The sequence below is a fragment of the Nuphar pumila genome, chromosome 4 (genome assembly GCF_984573655.1).
Source record: "Nuphar pumila chromosome 4, dmNupPumi1.hap1.1, whole genome shotgun sequence".
Lineage (NCBI taxonomy): Eukaryota > Viridiplantae > Streptophyta > Magnoliopsida > Nymphaeales > Nymphaeaceae > Nuphar > Nuphar pumila.
Window position 1 is genome coordinate 112927268 of NC_143252.1, and position 20121 is coordinate 112947388.

The following is a 20121-nucleotide window of genomic DNA, read 5'->3' on the forward strand; positions in this document are numbered from 1 at the left end:
TAAAATCCATCCCCGTCCGGGGGTGGAGGCGGGGATGGACTGGCACGTTCCCCCGCCCCGCCCCGGCCCCGGCCCATCCCCGTCCCGGCCCCGCCCCGCCCCATCCTCGGCCCGGCCCCGCCCCATCCCCGCCCCCAACCCTTTATATTTTTACTGTTTACTAACCCTAACTCCCTTCCCTAATTTCCTAACCCTGGAGCCGCCGAGTCGGGCCGTCGCCTCTTCCCCTTCCCCAATTGCATTATCATTGTAGCCGGGCCGTCGCCGACCACCGTTGGTCGTCACAGGGGGGGGCCTCCACCCTCATACTCAGCCTCCTCTGCAAGCTCGACGGGAGGGCGGAGCTCTACCGAGACGTACCCCTCTCCTACCTCTTCCTTACGAACAATCTTCAGTACATCATCGTTAAGGTGCAGAGCTCCGATCTCCGACTCGTCCTCGGCGACGCTTGGGTGCGAATGCACACCAAGAAGCTTCGGCAGTACATCGCTAACTACGAGCGCATGGCGTGGAGCGAGGTCATGGCGGAGATGCCGGTGGTGATCGATGCCGAAAGCACGAGGCGGGCTTTCAGGCGGTTCAACTCCGCCTTCGAGGAGGCATACCGGGCGCAGACTGCGTCGATCGTGGTGGAGGACATGAAACAGGGATGAAGGCGGAAACGGGGACGGGGACGGGGCGGGGGTGGAGGACATAAAACGGGGATGAAGGCGGGGGTGGAGGATAAAATCCATCCCCGCCGCGGAGGCGGGGCGGGGGTGGAGGATAAAATTTTGAGGCGGGGCGGGGGTGGAAACCTCGTCCCCCGCCCCGCCCCGCCCCGCCCCGCCCCACTGCCATCCCTACACAGAGGGAAACATACCCATTTGCCCGTTCATTATTTTGGGTTACTTGTTCACCCCATGCTGAATTCATTGGATTTTTGCCCATAGCTTTTAGTGGTCCTGTAACACTTGTAATTTTATCGGCTAAATAGACTTGAATTTGGTGGTCAAAATTTGGTACGAGGATATTCATATTGCTTTTATTTTATTTTTATTTGGATCCTAGATATTCTGTTCGGATCTTCGATATCGGATCCCTAATATCCTATTCGAATCTTTGATATTGGATATCAAACATCTTAATTGGATATTTAATAATAGATTTCAATTAATGGTTTAGATCCTTAATATCGGATCCTCGATATCATGGTTAGATTTGATATTGATCCAAAGCATATTTTGTGGATCAACAATTTTTTTTTAAAATTGGATCTTGAATGGAAAAAATCTTATATAGAGTCCATAGCATTTTATTTGGGTCCGTAATAGTCTATCAGATGTTTGGATCCCAAAATTGGTACCCGAAACTCTGGATCCATATTAACTTATTCAGATCTTGGACATAAAAAAGTTTAATGTTTTAATGTGGATTTTACATCAAAATCATTAGGGTCCAATTAAATTTTTATATTGGATCCATAATAATTTATTTGGATCCATGCCGGAAGTTTCAAATCATAGTAATTCAAGATTCGAATCCGGATAGCTAATATGGATCCATGAACGGTTTTGAATCGTAGATCCATATCACAAGTTATGGCTTGGTCTAGTTAAAAAAAAACAGGGGTTGTGTGTAACCCCCTATTCACGCAGCTGGGACAAAAAGAAGGGGAAAAACCGACCCACCTCTCTCCCACGATCCCTCACCTCTTCCCTGTTTTTCTTCCTCACTCCTCTCTTACGGCCAACTTTAAGATCTCTCTCTCTCTCTCTCTCTCTCTCTCTCTCTCTCTCTGTTGCACCGCCAAGAAAGAGAAGGTTTCTCGACGGCACCGCAGAAAAAGGGGAGTGCTCAATCCATCACAACGAAAAGAGGTAGGATTTGCTACGATTTTGTAGTGTACCTATTTCAAGTATGTAAGCTATTGCAACACAGCCCATCTGCGTGGGTTTAAAATTGTGCAAACGCAGAATTTCGGTTATGCGTGTGAGCTATACACTGAATAATGGAGTTTGCATGTTCGGATTTTAGAAAATCCATATGCAATCATCTATTTATCATATTTTGGGTTGGTGGCCTCTATGAAATGTAAAAATGAAAGGTATTATGAACGATATACGCGTGAAGTCAGACCTCGAACATATGTTCTATGTTTCTTTTTTTTATTTATTTTAACGCCTACTAGATGATTCTGAGTTCAAAAATTTCCTGAATATGCATAGGTTGTTGGAGAACATTTGATCTTTGTGTTTTAAATTAGAGTTATTTCAATTACTTATATGTGTAATCTATTTTTGGAAGTTTCATTTGGTGGTATAAAAAAAAATTGTCTTTGGTATTACAACCTAGGCCTGAAATGTCTGCATTAAGATACCTGAGTTACGTGTGATTTTTTTTCTTCCCTTATCAGAAGGCTGCATCTGCGTTTTTGTATCACAATCTATGCCTAAAAAGTCTGCATCCTTATATCTAATTTTTTTCCATTTTGATCTAGATCTGAATTAGTCTGCGTTCTTTTTAGGCAATAGTGAGTCTGCATTTATGCATTCTAATCTACATCATAAGGTGTTTGCATTTTTCATTTAATGTAACTGTGTTCTGCATTGTAATGTCCATGGGAATGAGTCAGTATTTGCTGAATATTTTTTTCGCTCACTTTTGAATGGCATTTGCGCATCTGCACGACCAAAACATGTCTCTAGGGCTCTGTACAACAGAATGTATGTTGTATTTCCAAGGTACATCTAAAAAAAATGATTTCAACTACATACCAAACTTTGTCATACACAGTAACATATATGAGCATGGTAAATTGGAGATTCAGATTAAGTGTATGCAGTTGTTTCTCTGTGGGGGTCGATGTTTATGCACACATAACTGTGTTTTACAATACTGCATACCCACATATGTGTGTGCGTGTAATAATTTTTGCACACATACGTGGGTATTGATCAAACATGGCATTTCTGGTTATTAGAAAAGAGTCTACACACATGTGAATATTTTGCACTCACCTATGTGTTAAAACGCCTGCACATATATGCATGTTTATGCTAAATTTTATGCACCAATAGGTGTAGTGGTTACAATTACAGTATACATAAGATACTTTAGTTAAAAGAAATTCTTTGTTTTGTGACAGTTAAGAAAACAAGAATATTATCCAATAAAAATGGTTAGTTGGGTCCTGGTAAAAGTTATGCTTTTGATTCGGGTGTTCTGAATGAAATTTTTGCGTTAGCCTTGTTCCGAATTGATATGAGAAATGTACTTCTTTTTACATATGAATCAGCAAGTTAAATGGCAATTTTAAGTTATAAGATAGAAAACAAGATTCTATTATTTACATTGATTGTTTTTTATGTTGAGTTCCATGAAAAGAATCAGGGACTGCATGGTTACATTAGATACTTTTCTCATGTTCAATGACACAAGTCTTGTAGTCAGAATGCTTTACCTTAGATAATCTCTGAAACTGTTCTTTGATGATAAATCCATGATGCCTCCAACATTTTTTGTCTAAATAGTGCATGTGAGAATTGTAATATAGTATTGATGACTTAGCGATAGTAGAGTTGTGACATTGCAATTATCGCTTTCTTAAACTTTATAATTTCATTAATGCTTAGTAGTTGTTGAGTTAAGCTAACTATAATTCATACCAAAAAAATAAGTTTATAATTGAAACTGTAATTCGGTGAACCATAGTGGTGACTTGTGAACATGGGTTATGCCCTTATATGTAAATAGAGGTTTTGGTTTAATGCCCGCACATGAATTGCCAAGCCTGGTACATGAGGGTTCCACATGGGCCCCTTAAGGTTATAAAGCTAATACACGAGTAAATTTAAATATTAACTTTTTTCTGACTGGTTTAAAGGTACCCGGGCATTTGTTATTTCAAGATTGATGCTTGTCTAAATCACTGCATGTTGTATTTCAAGGATCAGGAAAACAACATATCATGCCCGTCATGTGGGCATCCTCGGTTCAAGTCAAAGACAAGATGCAATGGTGGCACGAGATTAAAGGAAGTTTCATACAAGTCGCTCTGTTACTTTCCTATCACTCCTAGATTGCAACGATTGTATATGTCTTCAAGGACAGCTAAACACATGAGATGGCATGCAAATAAAGTTCGACACGATGAAAACAAGATCACGTATCCTGTTGATGCTGAAGCTTGGAAGCACTTTGATCGTACTCATCATAACTTCGCAATGGAAGTGCGAAATGTTAGACTCGGTCTATGTACAGATGGATTTAATCCATTTGGGGGTAGATCAACTTCATACTCATGTTGGCCAGTATTTGTAACTCCATACAACCTTCCACCAAGCTTGTGTATGAAACGTCCAAATCTTTTCTTGTCTCATTTGATCCCTGGTCCGACCTCACCTGGCCAAAATCTTGATGTATATTTAAGGTCATTGATTGATGAACTAAAAGTATTGTGGGATGACGGTGTTACCATGTATGATGCCCACAAAAAACAAAATTTCAATATGAAGGCTGTTGTTCTATGGACAATCAGTGACTTTCCTGCATATGATATGTTATCTGGTTGGAGCACACATGGGAGGTTGGCATATCCGTACTGCATGGAGGATTCTAAAGCTTTTAGATTGACGTATGGAAGGAAAACCTTGCTGGTTTGAGTGTCATCGTCAATTTCTACCCAGCGACCATCTGTTCTGACGACAAAGGAATGCGTTTAGAGCAGGCACAACTGAAATAGAAGGTTCATCCACAAGATTGTCTGGCATAGATATTTTAAAAAGATTGCGATACTTTCCAGATGTATTAACAGATGCCCACAGTCCAACACCCTTCCGTGGATTTGGGATCACAATTGGACAAAGAAATCTATTTTTTGGGAACTACCATATTGGCCGACCCTATTGATACGATATAATTTGGATGTGATGCATGTGGAGAAAATGTGTTTGATAATGTGTTCAATACAATAATGAATGTTAAAGGGAAAACGAAGGATAATTCGAAGGTCCGTATGGATTTAAAATTAATATGTAAAAGACCAAAATTGGAACTCAAAGAGTATAATGGCAAAGTACTGAAACCTAAGGCAAAGTACATGCTTGAACCTGATCAAATAAAGCATGTATGTCAATGGTTGAGACAATTGAGATTTTCATATGAATATGTCTCTAACTTTGCTCGGGTTGTGAAGATTAACGATGGACAGTTATTTGGGTTGAACAACCATGATTGTCATGTCATTATGCAACGATTGATACCCCTAACATTCCATGATATCTTAGACAAACCTATATGGGGGGTATTGTTTGAGTTGAGTGGATTTTTTAGAACATTGTGCGCATCGGAAGTCGTAGTATCTGATGTAAATAATCTCGAGGACTCTGTCATCACCACTGTTTATCTGCTAGAAAAGATTTTTCCGCCATCATTTTTCGATGTTATGGAACATTTGATTATACATTTGCCATATGAACTAAGGGTTGGATTGCAATACTTGATGTGAATTATTTGAATGTATTGTAATACTTGATTTGAATGCATTGCAATACTTGATGTGAATGATTTGAATTATTTGAATGTATTGTAATACTTGATGCGAATGATTTGAATGTATTGCAATACTTGATGTGAATGACTTGAATATATTGTAATACTTGATGTGAATGACTTGAATGTATTGTAATACTTGATGTGAATGACTTGAATGTATTTAATACTTGATGCGAATGAATGAGTTGTATTGTACTTGATGTGAATGATTTGAATTATTTGAATGTATTGTAATAGTTGTTGCAAATCATTTGAATGTATTGCAATACTTGATGCGAATGATTTGAATGTATTGTAATACTTGATGCGAATTATTTGAATGTATTGTATGACATTTATTATTTGTTAGAATATGGTTCGTGGAAGTTACAGTGGTCGTTCATCCAGTAGTATGCAGGCCCAACCTTCATCTTCACGGGCTTCTGTGATAGGTTTATCATTTAACTAATTGGATGCTTGATTAGTTGAAATGTTGAGAATTTTTAACGTATTTTTTTACGGATGATGTTTCGCTTGTATACGACCCACCCACACCAGTTGATCACACAAGTCAGGAGCTAACACATGATGCAGGGTCTTCTCAGTCTGGCACAAGAAGACTCATTCGAATAGTGTATATCGATAATCGACCGTAAGTATTTCGTTTTCAATTATTGCATATCTTACAAATATTTTATATTGATATTTAATGTGTACCAATTCATATACAACATGAGGTTTGAGCTACAAGAAGTAGTACGCGAGATTAGGAATTCACTTCTTCAACATCTACCAGGACCAGTCGCTCAATGGAAAGAGTATCCAAAAGAGGTGATAGACAGATTGTGGTCCTCATTCATGATATACAGTTGTTTGTCATAGTTAATGTGTTTCATATTTAATTTTTTTTATAATCATGTCTACTAACTTTTTGAAAATATATATAGACTTCGAATCGCTTCGCTACTACGATGGAGGAACATGATGCAATGAAGGTGTGGCAGAGGGTGACTGCCAATCAATTTGAAGACATGCTGCACAATATGAAGACTGCAGCAAAAAAAGCATCTGGCGGAATAGATGATCCACTACAGTGGAAGGGCCATGACCCTATTACTATCAGGAGAGATTATTGAGAGGGAATGTGCGACAAGTGGGCGGGGGATGCATTTCGAAATCGCTCTGCGAAGGCTGCACAAAATCGAGCGAAAATGCCCGAAGTCCATCTACACACAGGTGGATCTAAGACTTTTGGGAGCCACCTGAAGAAAATGGTAACTCATCAATATATAATATCAATTTTATAAGTATTATTGCAAACTTGTTAACTAAATCTTTTATCATTTAACTTCGCAGGAAGCAGAAAAAGGAGACATTGTACCATATAAGGATGTGTTTGTTGAAACACATAAACGAAAGACCACGGGAGACTTCGTATCAGAGAAGGCGAGAACGACAACAATATGTATTTATTCTATTAATAATCATTGCAATATGCAAGTTATCATAATGTTATTATTAATTATTAATGCATACTGTAAACATCATTTTGTAGGAGGCATATGAGTAACAGATGGTAGAGCGATATAACGATGACGTTACTCAGCATCCAGCATTTGATACTGCAGCATGGGTGACTGCAGCAGGTGAACCCAAAAAGGGTCGTGTGTTCGGGTTTGGGAGTAATATGAACACTTCATCTGTTATTGCTTCTTCCAGTTACGGCTCACAGACTTCTTCCGTCGACATAAGCTTCAAGCAGCATCCTATTCTTTCCGGTGATGATATACGTCAGATCGTTAAGGACACAATGCGTGACTACTTCCATGAAACCGTCGCTGACGTTCTCCGAGCTGAGTTCAACAGTTTTTTGCTGAACAGGGGAACTTCGATTGCAGGTCCCTTTCAGGTATGAAAGTTTCATGCAATATATTGCATGTCGTTAGATTTCATGTAACTTTGATTGCCTTAACATATTCAGTTTTTTTTTACTGTCTTAGAACACATATGAGCATGCTATAATCACATATTCAGTTTTTTGACTGCCGTAGAACACATATGAACATGCTAGAATCACATATATAGCTTTTTGCCTGCCTTAGAGCACATATGAGCATGATAGAACCACATATAAAGTTTTTTTGACTGCCTTAAAACACATATGAGCATGCTATAATCACATATTCAGTTTTTTGACTGCCTTAGAACACATATGAGCACGATCGAATCACATATATAGCTTTTTGCCTGCCTTAGAGCACATATGAGCATAGTAGAATCAGATATAGAGTTTTTTGCCTGCCTTAGAACACATATGAGTATGCTATAATCACATATAAAGTTTTTTGCCTGCCTTAGAGCACATATGAGCATGATAGAATCACATATAAAGTTTTTTTGACTGCCTTAGAACACATATGAGCATGCTATAATCACATATTCAGTTTTTTGACTGCCTTAGAACACATATGAGCATGCTATAATCACATATTCAGTTTTTTTACTGCCTTAAAACACATATGAGCATGATCAAATCACATATATAGTTTTTTGCTTGCCTTGGAGCACATATGAGCATGGTAGAATCACATATAGAGTTTTTTCTAGCTGCCTTAGAACACATATGAGTATGATATAATCACATATAGAGTTTTTTTACTGCCTTAGAACACATATCATTCATGACAGAATCACATATAAAGTTTTTTGCCTGCCTTAGAGTATATATGAGCATGATAGAATCACATATAGAGTTTTTTTATTGCCTTAGAATACATATGAGATAGAATCATATATAGTGTATAATTTATTTCAATATATTTTGTTTATCAATACTAAATCAGTGTAGCGGAGCTGAAGAGACAGATCAAGGCAATGAACAAGAAGACGCACAAAATCTTGGCGATGATTAGATTAATGTGTTGAATTTGTTTTATTTTTTTTGTTTCAAAAATATAATTGTTGAATTGTAAATAATTAAACTTGTGAATTTTAAAGTGGAACGATTAATTGTTTTAGTTTCCTTTTATATGTAATTTTATGTGTACTTTGTTTTTATTTTCAGGAAATATAAATTGTATAGGAAATATAAATTGTAGCGTTCTTGATATTTAATTTTCAAATATTTTTTTTTTGTTTGCGACGGATATATCCGTCACTATACATATAATTTAGCGACGACTTTAAATCCGTCGCGAAGCTGAGGTTGCCGTTTAGTACTGACGGATTTGCGACGGAATCTGTCATTCGTTATTCTGTCGCCATTAGCGACGAAACTGGCGACGGATTTATGTCGTCGCCAGTTAGCGTCGAAAAATTCGCGACGTAAGATATCTGTCGCTAATCCGTCACTAAGCCGGTTAGCGATGGAATGAGATTGTCGCTAATCCACTGCTTTGTTGTAGTGTCACGCCCAACTTTAAGATCTTTGTTCCCCTCTCTCTCTTTGTTGCACGGCCAAGAAAGAGGAGATTTCTCGAAGGCACTGCAGAAAAAGGGGATTAGTCGATCCATCACAACAAAAAAAGGTAGGATTTGCTACAATTTTGTAGTGTACATGTTTCAAGTATGTAAGCTATTGCAGCACAGCCCATCTGCGTGGGCTTAAAATTGTGCAAACGCAGAATCTCAGTTCTGTGTGTGTGCTATACACTGAATAATGAAGTTTGCATGTTTTGATTTTAGGAAATCCATATGCAATCATCTATTTATCATATTTTGGGTTGGTGGACTCTGGAAAATGTAAAAATCAAAGGTATTGTGAACGATATAGGCATGAAGTCAGACCTCGAATATATGTTCTATGTTTCTTTTTTTAATTTATTTAAACGCCTGCTAGATGATTCTAAGTTCAATTTTTTTTTGAATATGCATAGGTTGTTGGAGAACATCTGATTTGTGTGTTTTAAATTGGAGTTATTTCAATTACTTATATACGCAATCTATTTTTGGGAGTTTTATTTGGTAAAAAGAAATCTATGTCTTTGGTATTACAACCTAGGCCTGAAATGTTAGCATTAAGATACCTGAGTTACGTGTGATTTTTTTTTCTTCCCTTATCAGAAGGTTGCATCTGTGTTTTTGTATCACAACCTACGCCTGAAAAGTCTGCATCTAGATATCTATTTTTTTTTCATTTTCATCTAGATCTGAATTAGTTTGCATTCTTTTTGGGCAATAGTGAGTCTGCATTTATGCATTCTACATCATAAGGTGTTTGCATTTTTCATTTAATGTACCTATGTTCTACATTGTAATAACCATGGAAATGAGTCAGTATTTGCTAAACTTCTGAATGGCATTTGCGCCTCTGCACGACCAAAACATGTATTTGAGTTTCTGGGTTTCAATACACAGCTGAATGGGCTCTGTAGAATAGAATGTATGTTGTATTTCCAAGGTACATCTGAAAGAAAAAATGATTTCAACTACATACCAAACTCTATCATACCAGCAACGTATATAAGCATGGTAAACAGGAGATTCGGACTAAGTGTATGCAACTGTTTCTCTTTGGGGGTCGATGTTTATGCACACATACCTGTGTTTTAAAATATTGTATACCCATCTCGTGCGTGCGTGTAATAATTTTTGCACACATACGTGGGTATTGATCAAACATGGCATTCTTGGTTATTGAAAAAGAGTCTACACACATATGTGAATGTTTTGCACTCACCTGTGTGTTAAAACGCCTACACATATATGAATGTTTGTGCTAAATTTTCGGCACCTATAGGTGTAGTGGTTACAATTACAGCATACATAGGATACTTTTGTTAAGAGAAATTTTTTATTTTGTGACACTTAAGAAAACAAGAATATTATCAAATAAAAATGATCAGTTGGGTCCTGGTAAAAGTTGTGCTTTTGATTTGGGTGTTCTGAACTGAATTTTTGTGTTAGCCTTGTTCTGAATCGATATGAAAAATGTACTTTTTATATATTAATCAACAAGTTAAATGGTGATGTTAATTTCTAAGATAGATAACAAGATTCTATTATTCACATTGATTATTTTTTATGTTGAGTTCCATGAAAAGAATCAGGGACTGCATGGGTACATTAGATATCTTTCTCACGTTCAATGACACAAGTCTTGTAGTCAGAATACTTTACCTTAGATAATCCCTAAAATTGTTCTTCGATGATAAATCCATGATGCGTCTAACAATTTTGTGTAAATAGTGCATGTGAGAATTGTAATATAGTATTGATGACTTAGCGATAGTAGAGTTGTGACATTGCAATTATCACTTTCTAAAACTTTATAATTTCATTAATGCTTAGTAGCTAGTGAGTTGAGCTAACTATAATTCATACCAAAAACATAAGTTTATAATTGAACCTGCAATTCAGTGAACCATAGTGGTGACTTGTGAACATGGGTTATGCCCTTATATGTAAATAGAGGTTATGGTTTAGTGCCGGCACATGAATTGCCAAGCCTGGTACATGAGGGTTCCACATGGGCCCCTCAAGGTTATAAAGCTAATACACGAGTAAATTTAAATATTAACTTTTTTCTGTTTGGTTTAAAGGTACCCGGGCATTTGTGATCATTCAGTTTAAAGGTATCAGAGCACTTTGGGTGTAATTTATACAATTAAATAGATAAAATTGATAACATATCTATCTAAGGTAAAAATAATTGGGAATATGCTGCTACTATAATAGGATTCATAATTTTGTGTGAATACATGTGGCTTTGAGCTACTAGGTTCAGATCAGGAAAACCCTGAAAAGTCAGGTAACAAAATTATTAAGATAAGCAAACCACTCAGACTCAGACTTATCTTGGAGAGAGTAGGTGGTACACAATTCCGTGAACTTATGCTTTTTAGCTTAGAGCGACAATGACTCGTTGGTCCTCAGTCCTCGGAGTTAGGGGACCCGGACTACCCATTTGTCCTATATGGTAGCTCCAAGTTCTTCTACAAAAGTTAGGGATGCATTCTGTTTGTTTGGCCTTCGAAAAGTTCTCTCGATTGTTTAACCGCTGTCTTAGGATTTTAGTTATAGTTAGACATTCGGGTTAATAAAACACCAAGCATAATAAACTCTCGAATATTCTCTTCTATTACGGTTGCCTTTGCCTGCGAGTACCCACAGGATAATTAAAGAGAAACTTAAATTAAACATGCTTATGTTCTTCAGTTAGATAAAAATTTATGGGTGAACCTGTTATTATTTATTTATGTTAGTCATGAATCAGAAATATGATATGCAATTGAATGATTCGCTATTACTTTTTTAATTATGTCATGTTATGTCTCAGCTTACTTTTTATTGAATATTCAATTACCTTGCATATTCTTGTTACAAAGTATATCTGCATAATCATAGTATCCTATTGCTCAGACTGATTGTAGCCTGATCTAATTACTTTACTATTTTCAGGTGAATAATAGAGGAACCGGAGCGATTGCGGGATGATGTACAGGTCATGATGCATGAATTCTTGATATTCTCGGGACATTTAGAAATAGATTAGTTATTTTCATTTTTGTTATTAGAATGTTTGAAACATTTGGTTTATTATTAAATTTCATTAAAAATAGAATGAATTGTGTTGCTTTGATTCCACTGTGAGGTGCTCGAGATGCTTAACCTGGAATGAACTGAATATTTTCTTTGTTATAAAACAAAATTCTTTGAAATTTGGGTTACATTTTGTGTCGTTACAGTTTTGGTATCAAAGCCTTGGAACAATAATTCATGAATCATGGTCATACAGCAACCCAACAAATGCATTTATGCTCGTTCAGTTTTTAAAGCTAATATACAAGTAAATTTAAATATTAACTTTTGCCTGACTGGTTTAAAGGTACCAGAGCATTTATGCTCGTCCAGTTTAAAGGTATCTGAGCACTCTGAGTGGGTTTGCATAATTAAATGGATAAAATTGGTAACATACCTATCTAAGGCAGGAATAATTGAGAATATACTATTGTTGTAGTAGGATTCATAAGTTTTGTAAACACATGTGGCTTTGAGCTACTGGGTTCAGATCAGGGAAACCCTGAAAAGTCAGGTAACAAAATTATTAAGATAAGCAAACCACTCAGACTCGGGCTTACCTTGAAGAGGGTTGGTAGTACACAACTCTGAGGACTTGTGCTTTTTAGCTTCGAGCGGTAATAACTCGTTGGTCCCCAGTCATCAGAGTTAGGGAATCTGCACTACCAATTTGTCTTAGGCTGTAGGTCCAAGCTCTTCTGCAGAAGTTAGGGATGCATCCTATTTGTTTGGCCTTTAGGAGGTTCTCTCAGATATTTAATCGCACCCTTAGAATTTCAGTTCAAGTTAGATATTTGAGTTAATAAAACACCAAGCATAATAAACTCTCGAATGTTCTATTCTGTTACGGTTGCCTTAGCCCGCGAGTACTTGTGGGATAATTAAAGAGAAACTTAAATTAAACATGCTTATGTTCTTATGTCAAATAAAAATTTATGAGTGAACCTGTTATTATTTTTTCATGCTATTCATGAATCAGAAATGTGATATGCAATTGAATGATTCTTTGTTGCTCTTTTAATTATGTTATGTTATGTCTTAGCTTAGTTTTTATTGAATATTCAATTTCCTTGCATATTCTTGTTACAAAGTACATCTGCATAATCATAGTATCCTACTGCTCGGACTGATTGTAGTCTGGCCCAATTACTTTACCATTTTCAGGTCAAGAATAGAGGAACCATAGCGGTTGTGGGATGATGTACGGGCCGTAATACATGAATTCTTGATATTCCTGTGTCATTTAGAAATAGATTAGTTATTTTCATTTCTGTTATTAGAATGTTTGAAACATTTGGTTTATTATTAAATTTCATTAGAAATAGAATGAATTGTGTTTTGATTCTCCTGTGATGTACCCGAGATGCTTAACCTGGAATGAACTTAATATTTCTGCTGTTATAAAAAAAAATATCCTCGAAATTTGGGTTAAATTTCGAGTAGTTATAGCTCCGGTGTGACGAATTGTGAATAGCTCTTGTTTCGCTCCCTTGTAATTTCGATTCTGTAGTATTTCTCTTTTCGATATGAAAGGAGGGGTTTTGATTGTTGGGTGTTTTTATTGGTTCCTAATTGCTTGTTTTTAATGTTCGTCTTGAAATTGTGATAACTATTCCATAGACATAAATTTTTATTGCCAATCGATCGTGTATTGTATTGCCGCAATCTTCCAGTGTTGTATAGGATCTTGGTCTTCTTGTGGTGGGTTTCGGTCCGAACGCTGTGAAGGTTTCTGTTATTTCAGCATTACTGTGTATTCAATCTTTTGAAATATGTATCATTTTCAATCCGTTCTGGTTGGTTTTTAGTGCTTAGTGCTCTTGAATTCGCTGATAATAGGAAGTGAGTCACCGATGTTGACAATTTCAATAGGTTAGATCTTGTTTTGTGCGTGATGTCGTATAGAGCATTGTTTAGATCATTTGGTGCGGCAGTCTGAAGAAGATTAGCATTAAAATTTTACATTATTACCATCAATCTTGTTGAGAACGAATGGTTGTGAACGTCGATCAGAAAATAATAGGCTGTGATCAGAGCAAAGAAGTGCACTTTAGTGGCAAGCTGATATCTCTAGACAATAATCTTTTGCGATGTAAGACACAGATTGACACTTGTTGGATCAACAGGAAGTGAACTCCGGATTCCGCTTCATATAGAAGGAAGAAACAAATTCTTCTTTTGATGGCTTTCATCTATACTTTCCATTACCAGAGTTGTCTCAGGGCTACATTTTCTTTTGCATCATTCATGTGTTTTGTCTCTTCATGCTTTCATGTTTCCAGCTTTAAATTATTGTTCTGCATATATGCTGTCCATGGCATGCATATAACGTCATTAATCTCAAAGATTTTTATACTGATGTATTTGCATTCTTCATCTCTTTGTATCTTTCGTGCACCGTTGTTGACAGTTTGATGATGCCACATAAAAGGGCAATGTGAAGATCCTTTTTTTCTTCCTCATGCATTATTGCTGTTAACATGTTGATATTATAAATACTAGATATTTAGCGGCCCATCTATATGGCCGGGCCTAGATAAATTATGTTTAAATTAGTACTTTTGTGACAAATAAATAGATGAAGACATACGAATACATGTGTTTAAAGTACATTATACCTTATTTTAAAAATACATCCTGTCCAAGAAACTGGCTTTAATAATGAAAATTAAATATAAAATACATATGTAAAGAAGCTCTCTCTCTCTCTCACACACGCACAAAAGCTTGGAGAAACCTCCATTGATGGAATCTGAAACTGCCAGAGCTTTTGCCAAAAAAAAGCCTGCACTTATGGTAGGAGGCTGGGATAAAGATTTGGTTACTCTTGTTAGGGTTGCAATTTAAAGTCTTTTTTATCTATTTGACCTGGCATCCTCGATTCCAGCCATCATTTACAAGAAAATTTGTTAACACATCCATAAATTGCTGAAACAGATTGGAGAGGAAAGTATGTTAAGAAAACAATCTAGAAAATAACCATTAACATCAAAATGATCATGATCAATGCATTCTTATTGGGCCTAACCAGGAGTTCTTACATCAAAGAAATGGTGCCTTTGTGCATGCCACTCACAAGAACAAGAAGCCTTCTTGATTCATTTGTGGTGATGATCAGAACATAGTGCAGGCCACAATATTTATATATGGTTGGATCCATCAGGTCAAGACATATGAACTCAATAGGATGCCCAAGAGCTGGATTACTATCTGCAAACACAAATAATCAAAGCTAAGAAAGCCATAATAGGATGTTCTTTGTAGCAAGGATTGTGAGTGTGACTAATATCTTAGGCATGATGCAAGGTTGAGATAGGATAGTGTTAAGCAAGCCATAATTAGGATGCTCTTTGAATGCAGTGCCTTGACACAGGAAAACAAATTTCATTGGTACAAACACTGGTATTACCTCCTTCACAAGCACCAATCCATCCCTTAACTTTGATGAGTAGGACTTGGCTGATTAGCTCCATTAGGGATTTTCTACTAGTGTCCTGCATGAGTTACACTATTTAGATATCGTGTTGTGAAGGATACAAGATAGCAAGAAAGCCAGCTGCTAATCACAAGTTTAACTGGATATACACATCCACAAAGTTATGGTTCTTCTCAAGAATGAAAGTTTACAAGAATATATGACAAAAATATGGAAAATTTACAAACAAGAATATATGACAAAACCTATGTAAAGGTAGCATGCCCAGTTTCTATGTGAGAGCTTGCACTATCTTTGACAGTGTGTATCATTTGAGGACCTTTCCAAAATATATTCATCATCACTTTTGATATCCTTCCGTTGAGAGTGAGAGAGAGAGAAGGTTACCTTTATTGTATATACCTACTTAAATGGCACTTCTATTGTTTGAAAAAATTAAACAAGTGCCATGTAAGTAACACTTTGGTTTTTTGTGGAAAAAATACAAATGTCTTGACAAATTTCACAATTACATGCCGAAAGAACATGGCATGACTCGTTTAAAAAAATCATAAAGGATCAAAATTTTGGCGAATACCCCTGCTTCTACTTTTATATATTGTATGAAACATGGGATGAAGCATGAATAAGGGAAAGCCTGGCAATGAATAGCAGCCAAAGTCAGAAAAAAGTAAGGAAAAAATAAGGTGTGAGTGGCATCTAATATAGCAAAACAGAACAGTATATATCAAAGATGATTATGTGTCATTATTTATGACACCTAAAGATTTCAACTGCATGCTTAGGTTTGTAGGTTAGACTGAGATTAAACTTATGGATTTTTGGAATTCAGCTGAACTTTGAATAGCATTTTGATTTCGGTGCAGATTTATGAACTTCTTTGCAGTTAGCATTGAAAGTTACCATCTTTTCTGCTAAGAATTCGACACATGCTGTGTTCAGATTCCTTGCATAAAGTATATTTTGTATGCGTCTGTCATTCCATGATTCTTTGTTGTGAAATGCTTCTAAGCCACCATCTTCACTTGTAGGTCTTATATACTGTTTGCAAATTGGTGTAACATCTTAATGTGGTTTTATGTGAAGTACACAGGTAGTCATTGTGGGTTTTTGTAAATTTCAAGATTTCATTTGTATGTGTGTGTGCACACTCACATGCGCTTGCATGCATGTATCTGTGCAGGTGTATGTGTGTGTGTTTGTGTGTGTGCACGTGCATGTGCATTGGCTAGATGCAACAAGCATGAGTGCCACTGTCAGTTTCCTCTGATTTTCTCTGTTGATGAATGATTTTGTGGTCTCCATCTGTGGCTATCATCATTTATTTGTGCATGTTCTGAGTACCATCTTGAAATAGAATGCCACTTTTCCTATGTAAAATCCATCTTCTCTGTTGATGAATGGTATATGTATGGGCTGTTTGTCCTTGCTACTAGGAATGCACACGAGCCGAGTTCGAGCCGAGCCTGGGCTGTTCAAACTCGGCTCAGTTCAAAATCACTTTGTCCAAGCTCGGATCCGAGCTTGTAAGGCGTTGTCCGAACTTGGCTCGGTTCTGAGCTCGAGCTTAGCCGATCTTAAACAAGATTTATTAAAAAAAAAATTGTAGAGGGATTTGATCACCCAGCCTCCTTAACGTTAACCAAAGGACCTACCATTAAGCCAAAATATATCTTTTGATTATTGTTACTGAAAAAATTCTATACATACTAAAAATTCAAACCCAACACGTTCTTAATAAAGACTAACGCCCTACCCATTACAGTAACAATGCAGTTCTGATTTTTTTTGAAAAGATATTATATATATGGGGTTTGCAATGAACCAAGCCTTATCGAGCCTGTCGAGCCTTATCAAGCTCGACAGGTCATTCAAGCTTGGCTCGATAGCTCGTCCGAGCTTCATACACCGGTCCAAGCCGGACGAGCCCGAGCCTGAGCCCAAGCCAGCTTTAACCGAGACAGCTCGGTTAGGTGTGCATCCCTACTAGGTACATCTCCTCAAACTTCTCATGTGCCCCACAAGTATCCTTCTTTAATATTATAAATTGATTTTGCATGATTGATTGGTGCTTGCAGGTTGCACTTTACATTGGTGATTAGGATAACAGTTTGTTGTTGGATGATGTCAGTTGCCTTTTTCTTTATATGATTGTCAAACACACACACACACGCTTATGTACTATGATTCTATGAACTACAAATAAAAAAATGTGTGCTCATCCTGTGTACCTGTATCTGCTTCAAAAGCTTAAGCTTTTTTTCTTTTCATTTTTCATTTCCATCATAAATTTGTAATTTGATCTTGAACATCTTGACTATCAAAAGAGAGAGAGAGAGAGAGAGAGAGAATGGCACAGAATTTGGGTCAGGGTGGGCACTTGCCCATTCTTACAGGTTCTGCGTACAATACTTCTAGAGTTTTAAACAAATGAGACTTGAATGCTTTTGTCCTAACATTTTTATCTGTCACATGGATACGGCTGCCCACGCAGGGATATGGCCATTTTGTTGAAGTTTTCAATATGACTTATATACAAGGGGATGTGGAACAGGACTAAAAAATGGAGTATCCATGTGATATAGATTTTTTTCCTAACATTTTTCATCTTCTCTCTTTGGCAGGTGGGCCATAGTATTATGTCTAGCACAGTTGAAACCGTTAATTGTTCCAATCCTCAATGAAGGAGAGTGAGGTGAGGACATGACCCTCACTGGACAATTTCCATTTTATGGAGATGTATTTCTATGCAAGTTCTTACTGCCTGGTATGACTGGGATGTATCATTCTTCTTTTGTCAATCTTGCTTCACCATGAATATCATTGCATGTTGGAAGCACCTTATACGGTTGTATCCTTCCTCACCCTTCCATTTTGATTGATTAGTTAAGGAAATGTGTTTTTTTTTTAAGACAAGCTGGGGTTAGGCAGACAACTACCAGTTATACAACGCTACCATTGGGATTTGAACTTGCAACATCCCAACACAAGGTGATGTGCACTAGCTGCTCCTACCAGAAGCGGAGTCCCCATTGGGTAAGGAAATGTTTTTTGATTAGCAAGGTTTGTAACAGAAATAAATTCTTAGATATTATGTGTTTGTTTCTGTGTAGGGATGGCAGTGGACCGAGGCAAACCGGGGACCGGGGATGAAGGGTATGAAACGGGGATGGAGGCGGGGACGAAGGTTAAAATCCATCCCCGTTCGGGGATGGACTTACACTTTTTCCCGCCCCACCCCGTCCTGCCATGATCCCCGCCCCATCCTCAGTCCTTCTAAAGGATGACAATAGACTACGGGGAACGGGGCCCTGCCCCGCCTCATCCCCGTTTGAACTGGGGATGGAGGACATGAAACGGGGATGAAGGCGGGGGTGGAGGTTAAAATCCATCCCCGTGTGGGGATGGAGGTTCTAATCTTGAGACGGGGTGGGGGTGGAGACCCTGTCCCCTGCCATCCCTATTTCTGTGAACCATCACATTCAGAGTATTAGAGCTTTCTTTGCTGATTTCTTGCATTGCACACAAGTCTGAGAATGATGGATATGATAGCACTATGACTTTTTAATCTGCAGCATCATGGTGGGAAAGTGCCATGCTGGTGATGGAAAAAACTGGCTCGCTTGTGTCATCTTGGCACTTTCTCACCATGATGATTTGGTGTTTGTTTCATTCATGGTGGAAAAAGATTCTGATTGTCAGCTCAGCCCTTTTTTAAGAGGTATGAATGGATTTATACATAAAAAGTAGCAGGTGATGAAAAAAAGCTGGGGCTCACTTGTGACAGCATGGCACTTTCCCATAGGGGTGGCAAAACCTGACACGGTTGGGCTTAAACTAACCCATTTAATAAACGGGTCGACACGCCTAACCCGTTTATTAAACAGGCCGGGTTTGTGTTAGGGGTATGCCAACCCGGCTGACCCGTTTAATAAACGGGTTAGGCGGGCGGGTCAACCCATCCGCCGACCCACCAACCTGCCAACCCGTTTACCCGACCCAACCCGTTTATTAAACGGGTTGACGGGTCGTGTCGGGTTACCCATTTAATAAACGGGTCGTGTTCATGTTTGCCACAGCTGACCCATTTAATAAACGGGTCAGGTTTGGGTTGAGGTATGCTGACCTGCCAACCCAACCTGATTGCCACCCCTACTTTCCCACCATGATGATTTTGACATTTGTTTCATTCATGGTGGGAAAGGATTACATCAAATTGCCAGCTCAGCATTTTCCTACGTAAGTTGCATGAAACTAATGAAATCTAAGTGGTTAGGGCAGTACTTGTGAAGACGTGGAATCCCGTCTTGCCCAGGATCAATCCTTGATGTGATCATACTGGGGTTAGGCGGACACATACCAAAAACAACATCAGCCCCATGTGTCCGAGGGATTTGATCCTGGGCCTTCAGCTTGACACAGGACCCCGCTTACCACATTGGATACCACCTGGGTGGTACAGATATTCAGATTTTATAGATATCCAAACATGATTATATGCAAATCTGAATATGAATCCTAATCGGTTCAGCCATCTGATTAGTTGGATCTAATATTAGCTACATCCCAACCCAGTCCAAACAGTTTACATCCCTAATCTCTCACATGTCAAGGAGAGTATACAAACAAAGTAGAACAAATTCCATCATCAT

At 37.8% G+C, this 20121-nt stretch overlaps 1 long non-coding RNA gene across 1 annotated transcript; it reads left to right on the top strand.

The window, feature by feature from the left end:
• Positions 1-1652: 1652 nt before the first annotated feature.
• On the top strand, positions 1653-18605 carry LOC149840626 (uncharacterized). Its single transcript, XR_016431577.1, has 3 exons — positions 1653-1859; positions 18094-18164; positions 18382-18605. It is a non-coding gene; the product is annotated as an uncharacterized LOC149840626 (long non-coding RNA).
• The last annotated feature ends 1516 nt before the right edge of the window (positions 18606-20121 follow it).